General features: G+C 51.8%; 1 non-coding gene across 1 annotated transcript in view; it reads left to right on the top strand.

Annotated features, from left to right (window-relative positions):
- The first annotated feature begins 3504 nt into the window (after window positions 1-3504).
- The window catches only part of LOC126476811 (small subunit ribosomal RNA), a 1909-nt gene continuing 413 nt past the window's right edge, over window positions 3505-5000 (top strand). Inside the window, exon 1 of the ribosomal RNA XR_007587252.1 lies at window positions 3505-5000. This exon is cut by the window's right edge and continues 413 nt beyond it. This is a non-coding gene — a ribosomal RNA (small subunit ribosomal RNA).

Below are 5000 nucleotides of genomic sequence, written 5' to 3'. Positions count from 1 at the left end.
ACGTTGTGCCTTAACCTAACCTACGTTGTGCCTTAACCTAACCTACGTTGTGCCTTAACCTAACCTACGTTGTGCCTTAACCTAACCTACGTTGTGCCTTAACCTAACCTACGTTGTGCCTTAACCTAACCTACGTTGTGCCTTAACCTAACCTACGTTGTGCCTTAACCTAACCTACGTTGTGCCTTAACCTAACCTACGTTGTGCCTTAACCTAACCTACGTTGTGCCTTAACCTAACCTACGTTGTGCCTTAACCTAACCTACGTTGTGCCTTAACCTAACCTACGTTGTGCCTTAACCTAACCTACGTTGTGCCTTAACCTAACCTAATTTGTGCCTTAACCTAACCTAATTTGTGCCTTAACCTAACCTAATTTGTGCCTTAACCTAACCTAATTTGTGCCTTAACCTAACCTAATTTGTGCCTTAACCTAACCTAATTTGTGCCTTAACCTAACCTAATTTGTGCCTTAACCTAACCTAATTTGTGCCTTAACCTAACCTAATTTGTGCCTTAACCTAACCTACGTTGTGCCTTAACCTAACCTACGTTGTGCCTTAACCTAACCTACGTTGTGCCTTAACCTAACCTACGTTGTGCCTTAACCTAACCTACGTTGTGCCTTAACCTAACCTACGTTGTGCCCTAACCTAACCTACGTTGTGCCTTAACCTAACCTACGTTGTGCCTTAACCTAACCTACGTTGTGCCTTAACCTAACCTACGTTGTGCCTTAACCTAACCTACGTTGTGCCTTAACCTAACCTACGTTGTGCCTTAACCTAACCTACGTTGTGCCTTAACCTAACCTACGTTGTGCCTTAACCTAACCTACGTTGTGCCTTAACCTAACCTAATTTGTGCCTTAACCTAACCTAATTTGTGCCTTAACCTAACCTAATTTGTGCCTTAACCTAACCTAATTTGTGCCTTAACCTAACCTAATTTGTGCCTTAACCTAACCTAATTTGTGCCTTAACCTAACCTAATTTGTGCCTTAACCTAACCTAATTTGTGCCTTAACCTAACCTACGTTGTGCCTTAACCTAACCTACGTTGTGCCTTAACCTAACCTACGTTGTGCCTTAACCTAACCTACGTTGTGCCTTAACCTAACCTACGTTGTGCCTTAACCTAACCTACGTTGTGCCTTAACCTAACCTAGTTTGTGCCTTAACCTAACCTAGTTTGTGCCTTAACCTAACCTAATTTGTGCCTTAACGTAACCCATGTTGTGCCGTAACGTAACCCATGTTGTGCCGTAACGTAACCCATGTTGTGCCGTAACGTAACCCATGTTGTGCCGTAACGTAACCCATGTTGTGCCGTAACGTAACCCATGTTGTGCCGTAACGTAACCCATGTTGTGCCGTAACGTAACCCATGTTGTGCCGTAACGTAACCCATGTTGTGCCGTAACGTAACCCATGTTGTGCCGTAACGTAACCCATGTTGTGCCGTAACGTAACCTATAATATGCCTTAACCTAACCTATAATATGCCTTAACCTAACCTATAATATGCCTTAACCTAACCTATAATATGCCTTAACCTAACCTATAATATGCCTTAACCTAACCTATAATATGCCTTAACCTAACCTATAATATGCCTTAACCTAACCTATAATATGCCTTAACCTAACCTATAATATGCCTTAACCTAACCTAAAGTGCGCCGTAACCAAAACTATATTGCGCCTTAACCTGACGCACGTTGTCGCTGAACCTGCTCTGTAATTGTTATGCAACTCGTTAAATTAGTGTAGTGTTGCCTAACCGCAACCCTCGCAATATAGTTCGCTACTCGCACTGCCCGGTCCCCTGTGTATCGCGTCATGTTAAACACCTTGCAGGTGTTGCTGACTTTCCACATGCTCCTGCTATACACTGTAATGTGGATAGCAGCAGGACGTACATGCCCCCCCCCCTTCCCCCCTGCCTTCGCAAGCTGGTCGGTGAGAAGTTTGCATGTTCAACGCCCTTCGCATGCCGACGTACTCAGCCTACGTTGTGGTACGGCCTGTCACCTGTCCGCCGATGTACGCAAAACCCACAAACTGTACTGCACATTGGTCCGTATGTACTGAATGATACATCGTGGCACATGTGGCCGTATGACGACTGCGCCTAGCAACGGCGGACCATACAGTCCAAATATTGTGCACGCAGCTACGTGTCGTCTCCCTATAAGAGCTGGATTGCAGTGTGGTACGCCATACAGACGTGTGGGAGGAACGGACGCCCTGGATGGCGATCAGCATGAGCAGTCTGTTGATGTAGTGGAGCGTGTATTCGGACGTAGTCGTCTCTTCTCACACACCGTGATAGCATGTTGCACCGTGTTCCACATCTGCGACATGCTGCAGAGGCCGGCTGACAGTCGTTCGCGCAATGGACACCGCATACGTACGGGGTCGACCTTCCACGTGTTCTCTAGGCGTGCACATGTTGTTGCGTCTATGTGGGCAGACGTAGTGTGTTGTGACACCTGACACAGGCATGCAATACTCGTTGCAAATGGCGATGGACGTGTACGTTTGCTGGTGACGTTACGCAAATGAACAACTGGTAACCCGTTGTGGTGCGGTTGTTCTCGCTAGAGGTGAATCAGTGTTGGCGACGATCGGTCGAGCTATTAACCGGTTGTTTCAGGGATACCCACCATGCCCACGAACGTGAAAGGGGATCTGGGTGTGAGGCGATACGCGGCGGTGGCTGGGTGGGACCGTCCCCGGCCGGTGAGGGGGGGCCGCCCGGCGTGCTGGCAGCGCGGTGCGTGGGCGCACGCGCTACAGCCGGCTGGTGGGGGCGGCCAGTGGCAGGCGCGCCGGCCGACGGACGCGGCAGGCGGCGCAGCTGCGCGCCGGCGCCCCCTGCTCGCGGCGCCTTGCGGCCAAAGTAGGTCCTCGCGGGCCCGGTGCGAAGCGCGGTGGCCATCTGCAGTGTGCTGGTCCGATTGAGGACTTTGTGCGCTGAGGATGCGCCGCCGCCCGGCGCTCGGCGCCGCGACGCCGTCTGCTGCTCGGTCGCCCCAGCGGTTCTCGCAGGTGGTTTGTATCGCAGCTGTGCGGACGTGTTGGCGCGTGCGCTGTGCTGGGAGAGTTCGCTTCGGCACCCAAGTGGGGCTTTTGTCCTTCTGTGGCGCCGGCGTTGGAGCTGCCGGTCACCGTAGGTGGCGCGTGTTGTCTCCCGCCGGCAATGCCACGACAGCACGCTCCCGGGCCTCTGTCGGCAGCGGCAAGCTCAGTTGGGAGCACGGGTGGTCGCACCTAAAGCGTCTACTCGCCTAACTCCGGGCGATTGCGCCTCTCTCGAACCCGACCAAGTACTTAGGACGGCGCTGCGCGCCGCCGGGACCTGAGAGGGTTTCGAGGTGTGTTGTGCAGGGGAGCTCAGCCTCCTCCTGTTTGCAGAATAATTGAGCGGACGCTTGCGTGTTCGCGCGGGCCCCCGGGACACACTCCCGGGCGGCCGGCTGCTCAGCTCTAGTTGACGCAGCTCCCTGGTTGATCCTGCCAGTAGTCATATGCTTGTCTCAAAGATTAAGCCATGCATGTCTCAGTACAAGCCGCATTAAGGTGAAACCGCGAATGGCTCATTAAATCAGTTATGGTTCCTTAGATCGTACCCACGTTACTTGGATAACTGTGGTAATTCTAGAGCTAATACATGCAAACAGAGTCCCGACCAGAGATGGAAGGGACGCTTTTATTAGATCAAAACCAATCGGTCGGCTCGTCCGGTCCGTTTGCCTTGGTGACTCTGAATAACTTTGGGCTGATCGCACGGTCCTCGTACCGGCGACGCATCTTTCAAATGTCTGCCTTATCAACTGTCGATGGTAGGTTCTGCGCCTACCATGGTTGTAACGGGTAACGGGGAATCAGGGTTCGATTCCGGAGAGGGAGCCTGAGAAACGGCTACCACATCCAAGGAAGGCAGCAGGCGCGCAAATTACCCACTCCCGGCACGGGGAGGTAGTGACGAAAAATAACGATACGGGACTCATCCGAGGCCCCGTAATCGGAATGAGTACACTTTAAATCCTTTAACGAGTATCTATTGGAGGGCAAGTCTGGTGCCAGCAGCCGCGGTAATTCCAGCTCCAATAGCGTATATTAAAGTTGTTGCGGTTAAAAAGCTCGTAGTTGGATTTGTGTCCCACGCTGTTGGTTCACCGCCCGTCGGTGTTTAACTGGCATGTATCGTGGGACGTCCTGCCGGTGGGGCGAGCCGAAGGCGTGCGACCGCCTCGTGCGTGCTCGTGCGTCCCGAGGCGGACCCCGTTGAAATCCTACCAGGGTGCTCTTTATTGAGTGTCTCGGTGGGCCGGCACGTTTACTTTGAACAAATTAGAGTGCTTAAAGCAGGCAAGCCCGCCTGAATACTGTGTGCATGGAATAATGGAATAGGACCTCGGTTCTATTTTGTTGGTTTTCGGAACCCGAGGTAATGATTAATAGGGACAGGCGGGGGCATTCGTATTGCGACGTTAGAGGTGAAATTCTTGGATCGTCGCAAGACGAACAGAAGCGAAAGCATTTGCCAAGTATGTTTTCATTAATCAAGAACGAAAGTTAGAGGTTCGAAGGCGATCAGATACCGCCCTAGTTCTAACCATAAACGATGCCAGCCAGCGATCCGCCGCAGTTCCTCCGATGACTCGGCGGGCAGCCTCCGGGAAACCAAAGCTTTTGGGTTCCGGGGGAAGTATGGTTGCAAAGCTGAAACTTAAAGGAATTGACGGAAGGGCACCACCAGGAGTGGAGCCTGCGGCTTAATTTGACTCAACACGGGAAACCTCACCAGGCCCGGACACCGGAAGGATTGACAGATTGATAGCTCTTTCTTGATTCGGTGGGTGGTGGTGCATGGCCGTTCTTAGTTGGTGGAGCGATTTGTCTGGTTAATTCCGATAACGAACGAGACTCTAGCCTGCTAACTAGTCGCGTGACATCCTTCGTGCTGTCAGCGATTACTTTTCTTCTTAGAGGG

This window comes from Schistocerca serialis, chromosome 4, assembly GCF_023864345.2.
Source record: "Schistocerca serialis cubense isolate TAMUIC-IGC-003099 chromosome 4, iqSchSeri2.2, whole genome shotgun sequence".
Lineage (NCBI taxonomy): Eukaryota > Metazoa > Arthropoda > Insecta > Orthoptera > Acrididae > Schistocerca > Schistocerca serialis.
Note: the sequence above shows the minus strand (reverse complement) of the source record. Positions and strands in the feature narration are given on the sequence as shown.